Genomic DNA, 20,390 nt, shown 5'->3' on the forward strand with positions numbered 1-20,390 from the left:
GTTGAAATGGATTAGGAGCTTTTCAACAATGATTTTCCTAGCAATAGAAGCTCAAGGCCAAGCAAGCAGGCAAAAAAAAGCCCAAAAAACCCAGTAATGGGTGTTTTTCCTAGGGAAGGCAGAAAAAAAGTTGTCAATATATCTTGGGTTCTTAACTAATATATTTTATTTTATTGCAAGATGTCTATCCACATTAGCACTCTATAGTTTCTACAGCATGCATTATAGAGTGGCTTCTATGTATTCTTTTCATATTTGGATATTTACCTTAAAAAGAAAAAAACATTAAGACAAATGTTTGAGAAGTTTCATGAGGTTAACAAAAAGTGAGGATTTGAAATTATAGTTTTATTTATAATCTCACACTGAAAAACATTACAAGTAATTCCATATGAATCTCACAGAAGAAAGCATGCTGAACTGTGTATCATTTAGCTGGGAGTGACCTTGTGGCTGCCAGCCACTTGTGCTCTAAGATATGGCTGTGCTGTGATGAAAAGACTTCCACATAACTTAACTTACCTTTAATGCTGATGCCTTTTAACAGCCATCAAAGAAAACTTCTTTTTCTCCTTACAGAACTTGCTGAATGTTAAGCCTAACAGTAGAAAAAAATGTTAGAGCAGTAATAGCTGAAGGAAGTGTTGCTTTTTGGGGCCATCCACATCCCATATCTGAGCAACATGAGTATAATTAGCAAGTAATTTTGTCTTACTTGGTGACAAAGCAAGCTTGTTTTGTAGACATCTTAATGCTTGATATTGTCCTCTGCTTCTGTTTGCCAAATTTTGTTATTATTGTTATTCTTTTACCTGGTTCTCCAGCTACAGGAGATCCCCTTGCAGTTTTTCAAATATTTCCATCATTCAAGTCATTAACACATTTCACCTCTTGCTTCAGCCTTCACTGCATTGCAATGCCTGCTGCTGGATCCTCAGCAAATTTACACAGTTCTTAAAAACCTTGGTGGACCTGTAAGAAGATACATTTTAGTGAGGCATTTGGTCAGTGCTACATTCACTTCCAGCTGAACAGGAATCATGAAAATATCTGATCATCCCAGCTGTCATTAAAGGAAGCAAGACAATCAGACAAAACCAGTCCTGTCCCTTCCCACTCCACTTGGACCCTTGAGCAGCACAACTGCAGCAGCCTGGTCTCAGAGAGGGCAGGGAGGATCTTCCCTGTGCTCTCCCTGATGGCTGGCAAAGGCAGCTCCACAGTGGGAGCACTACTGACATTCCCTTTCCTCTCCCAGCTGCCATTTTTGGGAATCTAATATGTTTCACACCCTGTCAGACCTGGCAGAAATCACTCCATGAATTCAGAAGGTATTGTGATGAGGGCCTAACGGATAAGTTTCATTTCCTTAGGAAACCAGGCTAAAAATATCTTCTTAGCTCTTCTGTGTGCAGAGGAAAATTTTTTAAATGTTAGTACCCAGTTTGTTGCAAAATGGGAGGTAAGAAGTGATTAGAAAAATTACATTTTAGTCAATCAGTGTGAGGAATCTGTTGCTGAATTTTTAAGGTATTGGGTTATAACTTCTTTTTCCTTTTCTCTCTAGTGCTGAAATGTGCTTAGTGCTATTCTTGAGACCATCTATTTTTGGTCTTAGAAGAAGCCATCATGTAATTATATGTGTTACCAGAGCCTAACCTCAGGGATCCTAATTCTGTCCAGTGTTTCAAATCAATGTTCCCAATCCAGTATTTAATCTCAAAGCAGTTGTTCTTTTGTTCATTCCAAAATCTGTGGTGTTAAGAGTCATAACAAGTGTAGACTTGTTGTTCATATAATTAACTGTTCAACAGACTATCAGTGAAATTAATGAGCTTCATTGGATCCTGAATACTGGGGTAGAGGAATCCTTTCAAGTCAAGAACTCCCCTTTTTTGAAATCTGTTTTCAAGTACAGCTTTCTCTTAGACAGTTTTCCTCCTTTAGTTCAAATTTTTTTTTCTCTTGCAGTTTGTTGTAAGTCAAAGGGTGTGCCAGCAAATCTAAAATAATTCCAGAGAAACTTTCCCTGTGTCATTTCTGTGCTATGTGGTGTTAATGTTATGGAAAAGGTTGCTGCACACCCCCACCTCTTCCCAGATACATTTTTCTAGTTAAAACAGTACTGTTCCAGTATCCACAACATAGGCAAAAGGAATAATGTTGCAAAAAGGCAGGTCAGGCTTTAAAATCAAGCTTCTGACTAGAAAACACCTAGTGCTCAATGAAGTTTCCAGCTACATTAAATGCAGTGCAAGTCAGCATACCTAGTATATGGTGAAGTATCTATATGCTGGATATTGTGGATAATGCTTTTAAGATCTGATCCCATAATACTTCTATAGGAAAGAGAAGGTCAGAAGGAGGAATGATTGAGGGAGTCTTTGGTATTGCACTATCTGTGTAGTTGTTTCTGGAGGCATGTGGAAGACATGAAGCTGTCTCAGATTTCACAGTTTATAGGAGAAGAGACTTAGCAGCTCCATTGGAATGTGTCCGTGGCAGTTGCACATTCCTTCCTTTCGTCTGTCTGTAGCCTCCCTGCCCATCATGGGCACTTGCAAGGTCCAGCCTGCATTTGTCCTCTTCTCTAGTTGCTGTGGAGAGCAAAGGACACGTGGGCAGCAATTGGAATTTGAAATCATTTCCATGGTGCACTCCTGCCTTTGGTGTCTGGGCGCTTATAGGAAATGAAACTTCAGTTGATTTTAGAGGAATGGTGGGGTTTGATGGTTCCCAGATCTTATTTTTTAATCCAAAACAACTATTATGGTTATGAGGCCCAAAATAGAGAGATTCAAAGGGCTTGTAGCTTGTAGGAAATAGTAGCATTTTAAAGCTTCTCTGAACCTTCTAAATTGTGCCCTCTGTATCTCAGATAATGGCAGCATCATTCTGACAGTGTAAGTTTCAAGAGTTAATGGAGAATTTTGAATAATACAATTCACTGAATAGTATGATTAGTTTTTTAAAAATCTAATTGTCTACCCAGTGTTGGTGGAAGATGAAATGGAATAAAATTAGTTTGAAGGCTATACAGGAATTCTGTAGGAACAGAGCTGAAATTGTCAAGTAACAACTTGAGAATGCTTTAATAGAGGCTGGGAAACATTTGTCCTATTTTTGAGTTTCTGTTTAAAGTACCACCTATTGTGTCATAAATATTAGTAATAATTTTTAATCCTCATTTTTTCATCAAATATTCTTGCAGAAAGCATGATTATTGCACATCAGTGTTTGAAAGCAGAGGAGGCAGGAGAGTGTACAACTCTGTGAGAAAGCTTAAAAAGCCCTATATTTGCAGCTGATTTGATGTACTGTTGCAGTGAAATAGCAGATGCTGCCAATTATCATCACTCCGATGGCTCTTTAGTGTTGTTACATTTTTCAAATTATTCTCAGCTTGCTAATTTGATACTCTTACCAAGGCTGTTACTAGAGCTCTCTTATTTCATTATTTATAATTACTTTTGGCTTTGTAAATGAAAACAATCCTGCTGCTAATTCTGTAATTTATAATCCAAGTGATTGTAGATTTTCATTAATTTCTTATTATTTGCTAAATCTTTGTTGTGTAAAAGTCTGTTATTGCTGCCATTTATTTAAGAAATGGTCTTGGGAGAATTCCTTCTTTCACCTAGGATCTATTTGCAAATTATATGCATTTTAAAAAAATAAGACACAAAATTACAGGAATTAATACATCATTTCCATACAGAAGAAAATACTGAACAAAATTTGGGAGTAAACAGTACAATTCATGGAAAAAATGTGAACAGCATTATTCATTTCATGGTTGGTAATATGATTCCAGGTTCTTTCTTATCTGTCTTTATAGGGAGAGGGGTGAAGAAAAGAGGTGCTCAAGCAAACTATCTTAGGCAGATGAACAGAGTATTTAGGAATAAACAAAACACTGAATTTTAAAAGTGTGAGGTCATAAAAACGTTTGGGAGATCACAACCATTTTCTACTCTTTTACAGATTTCTGTTTGCAGATATTCTAGCAAGATTGTTAGCTGAGTCTAACATGATGATTTGAAAGGATGAACTTTTATATCAAAATGTATAGCAAAGTGGGAGTAAAGTTTTGAAGTTATGCCAGGAGAATCTTTGACTGACAGATGAAGATTTTTTTTCTTATGAATTTTTTCCCTGTTGTAGTGTTTTCCCAGACTGTGAAGAAGATTTTAGACTGTGTGAACCAGATTTATCCTTTCATGTACTCACTCACTCAGAATTGCTGCATTTAGAAATGTTACAGACAGTTGAATGCTGTTTAATAATAAATTGGCAAAAGTTCTAAAGAATATAATCTTTTCTCAGACATGTATTTTTCTGAAAAGGCCATGCAGTAGCTCCTTAATGAATATTTATGGTTTATACTCAAAACCTTCTCTCTCTAATGTCACGCATGTCTACTAAGAATACTTAGTGTGAAGATTGAATTAGGAGAGCTGCTTTATTTTCCATGAAGGTATGGCAAAGCTTTGAGTATGTCTGCTGAAGACTGTTCTCCCTTAAGTTAGTTATTTGCTAATTAACTTAGGTTATTTTTCTTGCTTGAATACATACTTGTAGACCAGAACAAATGGAGGACTACATACTATTTTACAAAACCATGTTTGGTGCCTTGAATTACCTCAAAATAAATTAACTTGAGGGGGAAATAAGGAACCATTCCAGACTTTAACTTGGGCTTAAAAATAACATTTTTTATGATTGCTGTGTGGCTCATACACATAGCCTATAGTCAGGTATAGATTGCAGGTTATGAATGTGAAGAATATAAAGCAAACCTTCACTTGGACAATAATGTTGAGTTGTTTGTGGAGGTAGGATGCTCTTCTTTTCAAAGAACCCTCTTCCTTCAAGTACTCTTCTCTGCAATAATTTTTTCCTTCTGCAAGATAGCATTCTAGACTCTGTCTTTAGTTTTATGTGACTTTATGAGGATCTTGCTTATCTGTTCACTGATTTGTTGGTAATTACATTAACAGAGACACGGCATATATGCATGAAAATGTGGTATTCTACTGCATTTTCCAGAAGACACATCTTATTTGACATGCTATTTTCCTGTCCAGAATTTTTGTCTATTCTTGGAAACAAAACCCCAAAACCCTGAAACCCTTCTCAAATAATAGAGCTATCTTTCTAAATTATAGACCAAGAAAATCCCTCCAAACTCATGCACAGAGTAAAAAATATCTTTCATTTATGTTAAGCTCTTGCTGAAGCACAGTTTGGCTATAGCACATTGCTAAATTGCCTTTTTTTTTTTTTTTTTTTTGGTGGTAAATGTGCAAATTCCTCTTGGGTCTTTCTAAATCTCACCTGGTTTAGGAGATACTTTGGCCCCATTTTTAATACCAAAATATAGTCCTGCACTCCCCAGGAAATTAACCACCCATCCTGTTTTAACAAGTCATCCTTTTACATATTTTGTCTCTTTTCCAATTTGATTCTGCTGCTTCCATTCATCATTCCCCATTCAGCAAGATTTATAATCCTAATTCTGATTTTATAGCTCTAACATCAGTAAATCAGTATGTCCTTTTTGGACAGATGCTAGTTTACTGTTTCCATGTTGCAAACAGCTGGTAGATGATTCTTGCTGCATCCTGAGATTACAGAAAGCTGTGTTGGTACTATGCCCAAGCTAATTGAGCTTATTTCTTAGCAGCAAGGGTTCCATGGTGTCCTAATTGCAGTTAAACCCCTATCTGTTAGCCCAGGAGGCACGTAGAGATTCATTGCATATGTCTTCAGAGAGGTTAATGGTGTTCCCATTTAAATCCATGGCAACACCTCTCTTCTGTACCCATCCACATTTGTTCTTTGATTCTGAATTTTGAAAGAAGGCATGAAGATAATAATGGATAATCATCAGTTAGGCTTTAGAACAACGGCCAGGAAGCGCACTCTACCAAGGAGATTCTTAATTTGGGAATTTGCAAAGTTATGTACAGGACATACAGAACAGTGTGTAACTGGTGTTTGCTGGAACCTGAGTCAGAATTGTCTGTGCTGCAGTTTGGCAGCAAAGCTCTTTCTCCTTTTGTTTTGCTAATTCCTTCACTGTCTTTCCCCATGATGCCTCTTTCTCCATCAAATCCATTCAAAGGTGTAATATACCTGTTGTAAATAAAACCAGAAAAAACAAGCAATCCTTGTTTTTTCTTATTAATGTTCTTCTAAACAAAGAACAAAATCTGAAGTCTAAATATGCCTGACCATTTGGAACTGGGGATGTTTTGATTTCTGGAAAAAAGAATTAAACAAGTCAATCTTTATGAAATTAAACAACTACATATGCAAATAAAGCATTTTTCTAATTAAAATACATTTGGTTATTACAGACTAAATCAAAATGACAGTAAAAGAACAGCCTCAGGTGTATGACTGTGCATTTTAAAGTGCTACATTTAATGTTTATGCAGCAGGTTTTTATATTTTAGAAAGTGATTAGCACCTTGGCTGTACTGCTTTTGGGAGATTTTTTTTTTTTAACAGTGCATAAGATTTCAAGATTTTCTTTCAACATTTGACCTACTTAGGAAAAAAAGTTCTGATTAGCACCATGTAATATACTCCCTCAGTTTTGGAAGTGCCTTTGGGTAATGTATTGTAGAGAAAAGTAATCTCATCTAGTAAATGGACCCTATCACATTTTAAGATATAGATTTTTTTTCTCCCATCTATTCCCTATGCCTAATTTAGTCCTCAGATGCAGCTCTGTTTAATGAATCCACGTTCAACTGTGGATTCAGTGCTTTACTGATAGCTTAATTCTGTTTGCATACAAATTCTTTTCTTCCGTGGCTGATTAAAAAGAATCCCTCTCTTTGAAGTCAGGTGGCACAGAAAGAGCCTAAAAAGTTTATTACAAAATTAGGCTTTTGGATTTTCTTTTTTTCTTTCCTTTATTTTCTGAGTTCTATAAAGCACTTTGTAGTTAGCAGGGCCTAAATAACTGTGTCCCTAAAAGGCAAAGGTGACCATGACTGTGGGTTATGGTCCTAGTTAGGAAAATCCTGTGGGCAAACAGAACACAAATTGGCTGTAGGCTTCCATCTAGACTGAAGTGGGAGCATGATAGTTTGGAAAAGACTCCACACTTCCCATTCCTTCTTTTACCTATTTCCCATAATGTGGAGCATTTGTTAATGAGATAGTGTGCATTCATCTGGGAACTGAGGGAATTCCTAAATTTTTCTCATTCCAAGTATTCAATAGCTGCTTCCCTGGAAATAAATTTCAGCACCAGACATGGGCAGTTATTACATTTCTTTCCTTGAATTCCAGGGCTGACAAGAGGAATAACTAATGATCAAAAAAAAAATCTGAAAAAAATGTATCTTCTGCACTGCTTTGCTGCTTCAGCTGAGGTTAACAAATGGGCATTGGTGGATGAGAATCTGACTATTGCCACCAGAATTTTCCTGAGATGAGACTGGATAAATCCCCGTTAATGAGCAGATCATTTAAAGAGTCATAAAGTTTTATGTAATAAATACTTGATGGTTCCTTTTGTAATTTAAAGTAACCTTTGTAGCTTCAGAGGCTTATGAAGCTACAAAAGTGCAAAATAATTTTTAATGGTGTGGGATTCTGCTCAACCCCTTTCAGAATTCAGCTGCCAGCTGTACTTATAACAATGTGGTGTAGGTGTAGTAAAGAGTGAACGTGCTTGAAACCAAAGCCAGAGTGAAGGCTTGGCAAAATTGAATAAGTCAAAGCCAATGATGTAAAATAAAATGCTGCCCCTTCAGTCCTTGGTCTGTTCAGAGCCATGGTTCCCAGTTTTCCCTGAATCATGAGTACCAGTTTTGAATGAATAACATGTTTTGGGCAGCCCTGTGCATTGCTCTCTGTGTTAAATTGGGGGAGAACCCTGGGCACCTGCAGGTCTTGAGTTTGTGTCCTGCCACTGAAGTCTCTTTTCTCTGCAGCAACAACTTAATTATATTTTCTTGCCTATTCAGTGTGGTGCCTGCAAACATTTTTTTTCCATAATTATTTTAGTAATAAGTAACTTTTAAATGAGACATTAATTATAATTTTTAGCATTAAAAAGTATTTTCAGTGTTGTATAGAGCTGATGTTTTTATCATTGGGTCAGAAAATTGTAGGTTGATTTATTTGTTCTTCTTGGTCTAGCTGTCTGTTTGTGTGTGGTAAAGGAAGTTTCTAGATCATGTTTCTGTGTTTCTAAGAGTACCCATCTTCCAGATTTTTAAAGCTGGTTGATAACAATCATACACAGATATATTTGGTAATTTTCCCTCAAAGTTGCTTCTTGCACTACTGTGATCAGTCAGATGGCAGATGTTTGGAATGCATATTACTACTGCTTGGGAGAACAGTCTTAGTCACACCAAAGGAGTAGCAGCCTGCACAGAAGGGTTTTTATTTTTAGTTTTTGTGTCTTTCTCTTTTATTCCCTTCATGTGTTAAAGTGGATAAGGAATGCAATACTGGATTACAGTTATTTATGCATCTTGATAAATGACATCTGTGTTTAACAAATATTTTTCTGCATTGTGTTTGTCTGCTCTGAATCCCAGATTAATATTACAAATTCTGTCATTCTAATGATAAATTAGGGAACACTCTTTCTTATGGGGCCTTTCTGTCATTTCACTTTGCCCTAATCATTTTACCATACTTGAAAATGCCATTTTGGTCATAACTACTTATGTTTTCTTCCTCAGTTTAATTGCATTTAACAGGAATTGATGTTGTAAGTGTTTGTCATTTGTTCATAAACCCGCCAGTAAGCAACAAAAGTCTTATCTGGTTTGGAGAAGTTAATGAGCACAATGTCAAAGAATTTGAAATAGTATTTCTTGCTTCATGTTTATATTACAAAAATATTCTGAACAATGTCACTACTTCCTGGATTTTCCTGGCTTTGACTATATGTCAAAATAATGTGTCGTTTAGTAAAACTGCATTTTCCTTAATAGAATAACCGAGCCCATGCCAACAGCATTGGAATGAGTAAACTGGTGTTCAGGTCTTGAAGTACATCTGAAGGACTACCTAATTAATTCTGTTCTCTTGTAAAATCATGTTCAGCAATAAATGTCTAAACGTTAGGCTTTATTAGAAAATTTTTGTTTTCACGTGTTAGGTAGAGGTTTTTCTAAATGTGGATCCATGCAGATACTGCAGGGATGTAAAAAAAAAAAGGCACAGACATTCCATAATTATTTATTGTAATGTCATTTCAGTATCCAGAGTTGTAATTTCATAAAGCAATTTGCACAACTGAAAAAAGGGTTAAAATATTATAAGAATCATCTGAATGCTGTCCAAACCACTAATTTTTTTATCTATTTGGGTTTTATAGCACAAGATAATGAAAGCAGTGGAAGAAGGTTAAAGAATTGGAATTTACACAAATATTCTTTATACTGCTTGTATTAAATTTGTGCATCTCTGGATTCAGAGTGTGTGAACAGCCATTTTTACTCTTCAGTACCTCACAATGTAGCTGGTTTGCCTTTTTTTGCATAGTTTTTTTTATTGGCTTTAATTTCTTTTAAATTCAGATTTGTGAACGAAATGTTAGATTGGTACCAAATAATTATTTCAAGTAATATACTAAGAATATCAAGATAGATTGCTACAGTAAGATGTTCCTGAATTATTTTGTAAGCTAAGTTACTACTCAGATATTTTTCAAAAATGGAGACCTAAACTTTTATGGAGGGCTTTTCAATAACTTACTAAAAGTGAAATACACTAACTGGGAAATTTTAAATGCCTACCTTTAGCAACCCATGTTGAAATCTGAAACCTATGTGTATGCTGCTACCATTTAAAAATACATGGGAATGTTTACAGAATTATTTGTTACACAATTTTTTTGGTGTGTCAGCATTATCATGAGTAGAGAAAAGAATGAAAAGATGCACTCATAAAAGAAATGGCATTGTATGCAGAACTATGTATTTTAAAGTATATCTTTGTGTAATAATTGCAGTGTTTCTCTTACCTATTTTCTTCAGGTTGTCACATATCAAGTAATTAGTCCTGTCTCAACACAAATGCCATATTGGTGGCTATCTTTGGGGTTTTTTATCAAAGGCAGTAATCTGCTTATGTTCTCTCATTGAAAAATGATATTTTTGGTACTTAAGTGCATGCTTTTTAGGTGTATGCCTAAAGTATTTTGTATGCTTGTCTTAATTTCCACATCAACATAATAGTGTAGTTGTATAAATGTACAACACAGAAAGAAATGTTACTTTAAAAGTAGGTATGTAATTAATTCATTATGGATGCAAATTATGATCACTTTTTTTTTTTTTTTTGTGGCTTACTGACACAGTAGCAGTTTCTAAATAAAGAGGCTTTATTTCAGTTGATTTGTTGGCATTACAGGTACCTACAAAGTCTTGGTAATGTTAAATAAACAGAAATAATATAATTATGAAGGATTTGTGATTGAGGATGGTTTTTCAAGTCATGGATTCCCACAATGAAAAGAAACAGATATGATTTGGTAGTGTCCCATAATAAAAGAATGCTACACAGACTTCCACAACAATTAGCTCTCCTGAACTAAGCAGTCAGGTGCTGGTCTGAATGGTGGGTTCTTGCAACAGTGTTTTCAGCTGGATTGCATGAGACTCCCCAAACCACGGTTCTGCTGAATTTTGCAACCCAGCTGACTCATGCTCTTGTGTGATCTCACTGGCACATGTGTGGGCATTGCTAGAGAGTATCTTAAACTATGTACAAATCACGTCCTATGAAGTCTCAACAAAATATTGTTTGTGACTGTTTCTACACCCAGAGGAACAGGTTACTGTCTGTTTGCAAACATCTTATCTGTGTGCAGTTTGGCTAATTCTGCTGCAGAAACTGCATCTCTGAAGTGGTTAGAGATTCCATTCAGGATGATAATCAGCACTGAAACAGATGAGTTTATCAAGACACAGCAGGACCTGCCTGGGGGAATCATTTGAGCCATCCAAAATTCCCACATGGCAAGCTCCTTTGGCAATTAGTCAAAATACATATTTGCAGCTAGAGTTGTAAATAGGTCCTTTTATTTCATCCCTGTAGAGAACTCCCTGGGGAGATCCTGGGCCACCCAGGGAATTAAGGACTTGAGTGCACTGGCTGTGCACACAGGCTCAGCCCTGTTACCAAGCTGTGCAACAATAGAATAGAGAAGGGCCTGGAGAGGAGAGGCATCAGGAAGTGCTGGTTGATTTCTCAAGGATCTCCCTATGCAAGCTCCATCCTGATGTGTAGAAAGTCAAGCAAAACTGCTGGGAGGCCCACACGGATAAACAAAAAGGTCCTAGCAGAAATCTGACATTAAAGAGAAGCATAAGGGAAATCTAAACAGGGACAGGGGATTCTGGAGGAAAAGGGAGATACAAGCTTTGCAAAGCCAAAGCTCACTTGGAGTTTAATCTGGCAAGGGATGTAAGGAACAAGAGTGATGAGAAGTGCTTCTGCAGGTGTATCAGCCACAAAAGAGAGACTGCTGAAAATGGCAACCTACTTCTGATTGGCACAGGGGATTTGGTGGAGGGAACATGGAGCATGCTGAGATGTTCAATATCTTCTCCATCCTATCTTCTTTGCTGACCTTCAGGACTCAGGTGCATGAGACCTGTCTGGATTACAGAAGACTGATCCTACCGATCCTCAGTAGAAGAAGATTGAGGCACAAAAACTGGACTTAGAGAAGTCTGTCAGAGCTGGTGGGGTGCACCCATGTATGTTCAGGGAGCTGACCAATGTCTTTGTGAAGGCCAATCTTGATTATCCTTGAAAGAGTGTGGTATTTGGGAGAAAGAAAAGAAATGTCATTCCTGCCTTCATGAAGGGCAAGAAGAAGACAACTTTATTCCTGTAAGATTGAGGGACCAAACAACAGAGGAAATCACTTCCTGACATGTGAGGGAAAATAAGGTGTAGAGGGTGATCTTGTCCCCCAATGAGTTGCAGCTGGGTCAGTTGCTGAAGATTGGAGGTGGGCCTGATCTTAACAGGCCACACCTGTAACCAATAAGAACTAGTGCTATATAAGAGTAAGGAAGGAGGAGTGAGGAGAGTCAGATTACTGCGAGGACCTGGAGAAGTCAGTGTGTAGAGGAGCTGCCTGTGAGCAACATCAAGAAGGTATGATGCTCTGATAATATGAAATTCTGGCACTATGATTATGATAGAACCTTTGCTATCTAAGACAACAAATGGTGACCCCGACGTGATTCGGGACTAAACTCTATTGCCCCATGGATTTGGGATGCCCTGTGGATTCGGGACTAAACTCTATTGCCCCATGGATTTGGGATGCCCCCTGGATTCGGGAGAACTGGATTTGACCAAATAACCCCGTGGATTTGGGGGAAACTGGATTTGACCAAATAACCCCATGGATTTGGGGGAAACTGGACTTGAACACTAAACTATTGTCAAAATATAATAATTACAGCATTTGGTGTTTGCTAAATATGAGTGTAAAAGACCTTGACGATAAGTGCTTTTGTAAATTGGGAAAAGCTGTAGAACTGAACTAATATTTAGAGAAATATATATATGTCTGTGCTGTAACATGCTGTTTTGAACATTTGTAGAACTCTTAATTCTAAATGAAATATACAGATATGTAATAATGTTAATTTATTTGAATATGTACTTCTGGAAATGCTGCGACTCTGTGGTTAAAAGAAAAAGGGGGAATTGTAGAGGGTGATCTTGTCCCCCAATGAGTTGCAGCTGGGTCAGTTGCTGAAGATTGGAGGTGGGCCTGATCTTAACAGGCCACACCTGTAACCAATAAGAACTAGTGCTATATAAGAGTAAGGAAAGAGGCGTGAGGAGAATCAGATTACTGCGAGGACCGGGAGAAGTCAGTGTGTAGAGGAGCTGCCTGTGAGCAACATCAAGAAGGTATGAAGCTCTGATAATATGAAATCCTCGTACTATAATGGTGATGATAGAACCTTTGCTATCTAAGACAACAATAAGGTAGTTGGGAATAGTCAGTGTGGACTTGGAAAAGAGAATCATGCTTCACCAATCTCATAATCTTCTGCATGGGAGAGGGGTGGGTGTTGTATGTTCCATACTGCAGAAAGCTTTGCAGCCCAGTCTCCTATAACATTCCCATGGATGAAGTATGAGTAGCTAAGTGACCAGGGAGGTGGACTATTAACAGGTTGAGCTGCCAGCCCCAAAGGTTTTGTGAACTGCAGCCCATGGTCCAGTGGGAGGCCAGTAACTAATCAGGGGGCTGATTAGGGGCTGATAACTGCTTAGCAGCTTCTTAAGGCCCTTGGCAGGTTGGAGAGATGCACCAACAGGAATTGGTTCACCAAATTCACCAACATTTCTCTTGGTTGAATATCAGCTTTGTGGGAATAACCACATGTACCAATTCTGACAGGGGGCCAACTGGCTGGAAAGCAGCTTTGCAGAAAAGGACCTGGAGATCTTGGTGGAAAAGTTGGAAGAGGAGCCAGCAAGTGTGCCATTGCAGCAAGGGAGGCCAGCAACCTCTTAGGCTGCCCTAGGCAGTTTGCTGCTCAGATATCTCCCTTTTGAGAACAGTGCAATACATAGTATTTAGAAAAACATATAAATAGCTATATAAAGTGGGTTTTTTCTTAATATAGCTGAAAAAATGAACATGATGTTCTGTATGTTGTTTTAGTCCTGCTAGATGATTTTTTTTTTTGCTTTTTTAAAAATGAAATACATAGCTATAAGCAGCTTTTCCTAGAGCTTAAAAATCTGTCTGCTTTCAGGGAAATTGAGCTTCTTGATTCAGTCAGTTCTGCTTCCCATTCCTCTTCTTCCCTCAAATATTATTCACGGAAGTTAATGTGTAAGAATTAATAAGTTTAACAGAAAAAACAGTATTTGTTGTAAGTTGCAAAAACAGATTAGCTTTATTATGCTTCTTCAAAATCTGCTATATTAGATAAGTTATGCGTCAGTAGCAGAAATCCTTGTCATTTTTTGTACTGCAATAGTGAAATACTGGGAAAAGGCTCATCTAAGTGACAGCTTCCATAGCTTGAGGGTCAAAAACCTGTTTCTGTGGACCTTCCAGAGTGTGATACAGATTCTTTAGTCCTACAGCTACTGAAAATGAAAGCATTGTTGGGCATGTACAAGCTGCAGTTCTCAGAGTGCCTGTTTGGAATGAATAACCTCAGCCTTGTTTTGGCTTTCTTAATTACCCTCCTTCCACCACGCCCTCAAATGTGAAAGAAAACCCACTAATCCATTCCCCTGGCACAGGGATTGTGTGGAGCAGTGCATGTGGAGATATGCACCATTAGATGTATTTCTGAAAAAGGGTAATGTGTAAGTTGTATCATCCAGGAGCTTTTTTTGATAGCGCAATTAGAGAGAGAATTTCTTCTCAGTAGTGTTTCTCAAAGCCAAACCTGAGAATCCAACCTTTTTTCTTGGCAGGTTTTTCTTTACCCTTCAGGTACTTTCACAGATGCTTGTTAGAGGCTCTGAGTATGTAACTATAGCAGTAAAAAATACAGGGAAAGTTTAAAAATTATGCTTCTAAAAGAAGAAAAAGATTAAAAGGGAAATCATACTGTATGCAATGGCCCTCTGCATGGAGGTTCAGGGAATGGCATTCACATCTACCCTGCCTTTCTTGACACATGTAAGAAGCTTTTGAAAAGTCCAGACTTAAAGAGATTGCTGAGGATTTCTTTGTCTTCCACAAAGCAAAAAAAGTAGTTCTTCAATGACCATTTCACTCTCCAGTTTAGTTCTGAGGTGAATTCAGATGAGGTATAGATGTTTCAAGATCTGAAACAGGACTTCTATACAATTCTAAGATAGAGGAAACAAATTGGGGAAATTTCTGTTTCTAGGAAAGGCTCTTTGAGGCCCATTTAAATGGCATGCAATAACTCCCAACCCTGCAGAATTACACAGGAGTGAAAAAGTTCCTGCAGGATCCCAGGTCCACGCAAGACCTGCTTGGTTGGGTTGGTTGGGTTTTGGTTTTTTTATATTGGACAGTATTTCCCATTTCTGAAATAACCTGATATTTGGAGAAGCAGTAGCCTCAGCTGAGTAAAATTTTAGTGGAAAGACTGGCAGGTAGAGAGTTGCTCTGTTAGCTAGACATGCCAACACAGCATCCATAGGGAACTGAGGCAACACCAGATGGATTATCAAGATTGTTAGCTGGTGGAGGTACTGGTTAGACATGGATATTGGCACAGGATAGCATTGTGGTGAAACTGGGGTTAGTGGAACTTACCTGCAAAAGGGAGAAAACTGCTCTGCAATAGAACGTGGTCACTCCTCTCCATAGTGTGGAGGATTCTCTCATATTGAAGGGATGTTGAAAAAGTAAAATGGGTTTCAAAGTGATTTTCTTCAAGATTTTAGGGAGCTCATTGAAGAAGTGAATTATTTTCAAAGGAGGATGTTGGTAATGTCTGATAAACTGCTTTTGGAACCTTAATCAGTGAATAAGGGGAACAAAGCATAAAACCTTTTAGTTAAGTGAGTAACATTCATCCTTTCTCTAAGGATTCTAAGAAGCATAGAAGTACTTAATTAAAATTTTTGCTATAATCCACATAAGAACAGCAAGCAAATTAATATGTCAAAGGCAGCCCTAATCCAGACTTTTGTAATTTCAAAATGCTGAATTTTGTAGCCTTAATATTCTTTAAGAGTTTTATGTTTGTAGAATATGTATATCAAGAGTCTGAAAGTAGAGTCATGAAACAGTGTATTCAACTGATATTTCCTACTGGATAGGTGTTGAAAATCTTAAAGCATAAGTTTTTTTATGGTTTTTTTTTCTGGGATTTTTGTTTTGGTTTTGGTCATGGGGTTTTCTCTGGCGTCTGTGAGTGTTTTCTGTTGTTGTCAGGTAGGTTTTCTGTTTATTTTCTGTTTGTTTGTTTTGTTTGCATTCTTTTCCTCGGGAGATGTAAGTGAAGGGAGGGAGTCTGTCTAGAAGTATATATAGCTTCCACAAAGCCCTATTGTAATTTTCATTATCTAAGTTATAGATGGTCAACCAGCTTTAGGCACAAAATGGGAACTCAGTTTTAACTGTCTATACATTTTGCTACTTGTATCAGTCTTTTGCTTAAACATTTCATCATGAATATAGCTAAGTCTTTGAAACTCTTCTGAAAACATTTTATCTCTTTGACAGCACGTTCTAAGGAGCTCAGGGAGTTCGGTTTGATTTTAACATCATTTTTGCAATTAAATATTTTGACAAATTACTACCAGCTTTATTCTGCTGGCAATATTTTGACAGATGGGAGAAAATGTTTCAATTTTTAGAAAAGCATTTTAAGGTAATAAAAGAATTGGAAAGACTTAGAGGTACCATCTTTGAAAACACTGCATTCAGACTTCCCTAATACTGGAATGAAATGGAACTAAGACTCAATATGCTCCTTGTTTTGTGTATATATATATAATTTACTCAGAATAATTTAAAAAGAGAGAATGAAATCAAATTCAAAAACTTAGACCTATGTGAGCAACCTAAAAAAATCTGAAAGGTTGATCTTGGAGATTTCTCTGAGTGAAAAAACTTATGATTTTTCTTTTTTTGTGACTGATACCTAGAAATGTGTACAACATACAAGTGTAAGGAAAAAAAATTCCTGGGGGATGCATAAACTTTTGCCTTAACATTGCTAGAAGCAAAGCCCACTGTGTTTGTGACATTTTGTTAATAGTTTTGAACATTAGATTTCTTTTCTCAGATGGTAGCTATATTAAACAATGTAGTGAAAATTAGGTCAAAAGAGGCAAGGAGTTGGTGCTTATTTGTGGAACTGCTGTTGCTGTCAGAATGGGCTTCCTGCTGGTGGAAGTGTAAGACTCTGCTAAGTAAATACCTCTTCCAAAGATCACATTGTTGTCTCATTAGTGCTTCACAGCTTTGTTTTCAAGGTGCTAAAATAAGCCTTTTAAAATGGCCAGTTTCACCTGCAACTGCTGAAAAGAAAAACATCTCTCCTAAGTAGTATTGCTACAGAAGTTAATTCATTAAATTTTTAAAATTTTTCCCCCAAGAATCAATATTTTTGGAGTTAATTTTAATTTGGTTCAGAATGCAAATTGGTGTTTTTCCATATGGTTACTAGGATTACATTTTCACTGTCTTGATTAGCAATGTAGTAGTTGGAGTGGGTTAACCAGCCTTTCATAGGGCATTTTTTTCCTTGGGCTAGATGTGCAAAGCTAAGTGTGATATTATTGTGAAAGACTCCTGAGACATTGAGGTTCTCACCTTACCACTTCCTCAAATATCAGCATGCTCAATTTTCAGCAATGAAGATATTTTGCAACATCTGGTTTATAAGCTGTATTCTTTCCTGGGTTAAAAATCTGTTTTACACTCACACACACACAAAAAAAAAAACCAAGCCAAACACCATCATTAAGCAGATTGCTTTTCTCTTAATACAAAAGAAAAACATTTCCCTCTTTTCCCTCTCTCTTTGATCACATTCTAAATATATAGACAGAATTAGGTATTTTCTTAATTTAAAAAGTGGCTGAGACCTGCAGTAAAAAGGTGCAAGGAACCAGCCAAGCCTAAAATAGGCCTGCCACCAGCTCCTTAATCTGTAACAGAACCGTTTCCCAGTACTTTTCTTCCAATGCTTTTTTGTAGTATTTTGTTTCAGAGCCACACGTGGGTGTTCAAAGCAGAGTCATTCAGTACTGCCCTGGTTTGGATGAGAGTATTTAGCTACTTCATAATGGCCAGACTCTGGCTCCTGTAATACTTAGGAAATGAAGACAGCATTTATGCTTTTGTAACATGGTTTCTTCTGAAGCTGTGCCTTTGCTGAGTGGCTGTTTGGTTCCAGGCAGCTTTCCAAGCACTCTTTGGGCTCTCGCTGCTCTGTGAGCATGCCGTGTAGCAGCAGCAACCCATACTTGATGCAGTATTCACAAATGTTCTGTTGAAATCCACGGATTGCATGAAAAAAAAGGTTAGCTAAGTCCCAGGAGAAGGGATCTGATTAGTAAAGTCCAGAAAAGGAGGAATTTTTGAAGGGCAGACTTGAAAGTTGGGAAGTAAATGGAGCTGGTTCTTGGCATGGCTGAGGTTCAGCCTCTGTGTGCATGGGGAGACCAGGGAGTCAGTGACAGGAACACATGACCTGCTATAACTTACTTTTCTGTATAATCTAAAGAATAAAAAAAGCAGTCTTTTTTTTTGTTTTCCTGATCACTTGGGTGTTGCTGTTGTCCTGAGTGAGTAGTGCCCTGCTCCGGTGCCATCCTTTGGCTGCAGTGATGTTACTGTGCGCTAGGGTGTGGTCCAGCCTGATTAAAGGCGTCTGGTCCTTTCCCAGTCCTCTTGGGTCTCCCTTATTTGATCTGACAGGAATTCTCTTCAGCTGGCTGTCCTTCTGCTCTAAGGTGTGCTGTCCTCACATCCTTTTTGGATATGGAGAAGGAGAGTCTCCACTCTAGCTCTGTTCTCTCAGTGCTGCTGTACATTGAAAGGACTGGAATCATTCCAGCAGGATGCTGTGTGTGGGATCAAAGTGTGCTACCTGGCAAAAAAACCCCAAACCAAAGCCAGATTTTTTTTTTTGGTGTTTTATTTTTATGGTCATGGACTTGAATGGGGAAATCAGAGGAAAGAGAAAATATGTAGCTTTGTAAGTACTGAGACTTCTTTCTTCCCACCTGAGCTGATCTTTACTTACTGCACAAAAAAACTGAATACTGCAGCTGAAATGGCAGCAGCATAGAGTAAATGCCCTTATTTGTGTGTTCTTACTTCAAAATATAAGTCCTGTTGTCTAAAAATCGGGCTGAAAATGGTGTTTGTTCGCCAAACATTCTGGAGATTATTAAAAATAATAATTGAAAACAGAATTTCTTAGAACTGTCACAAAAATACTGGCCCCTGTTTTATGTATGATTGGTGAAGACTTGTTTTAAGCAATGAATGAAAGTCATTGAGTCTTTTAGATACAGACATTTGTGAAAATCAAATAATTTAAGTTTGTTAAACTTTTATTATTTTAAAAGAACACAAGAAAGTGAATTTACCGGCAAACCCCCTTGACCTATGGTTAAAAAAAACCCAACAATCACTGCAGTTTTTTAATTAGAAATTTGTTAGTACAAGAAGAAAATGCTGAATGTATTTATTTTTTGAGTTCTGAAGCTCCTTTTATGTAGGTTTTATCAAAAAGTAGGATATATATGTAAACACTTCAATTTCAAGGGGTATTAGCCTAGTTTTTAAAGAGGAATTTAACATTTCCAGCTGCTAAGATTAGTGTGTGTGCATCTCTACACCTTCTCAGAGGCTATGATTTGTCTCCAAGTTTTGGGTTGAAAAGAGCATTTAGCATCTGACTTTAAGTGTCTTTAAGGATTGCAACACACTTACTTGGTTTTAATTACCAAAGAGATCATTAAACAAAGAGATGCTTTCTTGCCAACAGTAGGATTAAAAAATCCCAAACAAATTGAAGTTAGACTCAGCATTTGAAGAGCTGAGACAGTAATAGTTCTTCAGCCACTATTCTGCCTAATCCTAGCCTACTATGACTAAAAACCTGTGCTGGCAGTGGTGTTTATATTTCAGCTGCACCTAAAGGTTTCAGGATGTTGTGCCTGGTATTAGGTGAGCATAGAAATGAAGTTTCCAAACAGTGAGCTCTTTAAGCACTTCTGACTGCACAGATCTGGAAGGGTTGGCTGCAATAGCCATGCTGTCAATGTCTCTATTTATTAAAAATTGCTTTAGTGTAAAAAAAAATTCTGAAAGTGGCATAAATGTGCTGTTGCTCTTCAATAAAAGTATTTGATGTATTTATTGCATTTATATGCCATGCAATTAGTTGGTATGTCTACTGCTTTCCCATTTGTACTAGATATATGATCCGATACTAAAGTAAAACAATTCCTACTTTTCATATGTATGTCTGTGTGTATATGTGTGTGTGTATATATATATATATACACTTCTCACTTATGTTGCAAAAAGTATCTGGAAGAACCTTAAGGTTTCTATTACCACTCCATACTATGAATTTTAAGTATGCAAACTAGAACTGTGCTAGGAGCAGCAGATCTCAGCAGCGCTGGCACGACAAGGAGGAGTTGTGTTCTCTTTGGGATGCTTGCTCTAGACTGATGTAAGAAATTACAGAACTTAACAGAAATCCCAATGTTTTGTATCCTCATCTCTTACTGCTTTCAAGCCAGGGCAAGGCTGCTGTATTTGTTGCTGTGTAACAATACAGTGTGAAAATCTTGGGGCTATGGCACTCAGTTTTCCTTAAACCCAGGAATAGTAGCAAAGATGTTTTTGTGTGATGCACATTAGCCCATGTAGATGTCCTGAAGCAAGTGAATAA

General features: G+C 37.4%; 1 protein-coding gene across 3 annotated transcripts in view; it reads left to right on the forward strand.

The window, feature by feature from the left end:
* Window positions 1-20,390, forward strand: part of HDAC9 (histone deacetylase 9) — a 270,346-nt gene that overhangs the window by 65,334 nt on the left and 184,622 nt on the right. The gene's annotated exons all lie outside the window — the stretch shown is intronic.

This window comes from Serinus canaria, chromosome 2 (assembly GCF_022539315.1).
Source record: "Serinus canaria isolate serCan28SL12 chromosome 2, serCan2020, whole genome shotgun sequence".
Classification (NCBI taxonomy): domain Eukaryota; kingdom Metazoa; phylum Chordata; class Aves; order Passeriformes; family Fringillidae; genus Serinus; species Serinus canaria.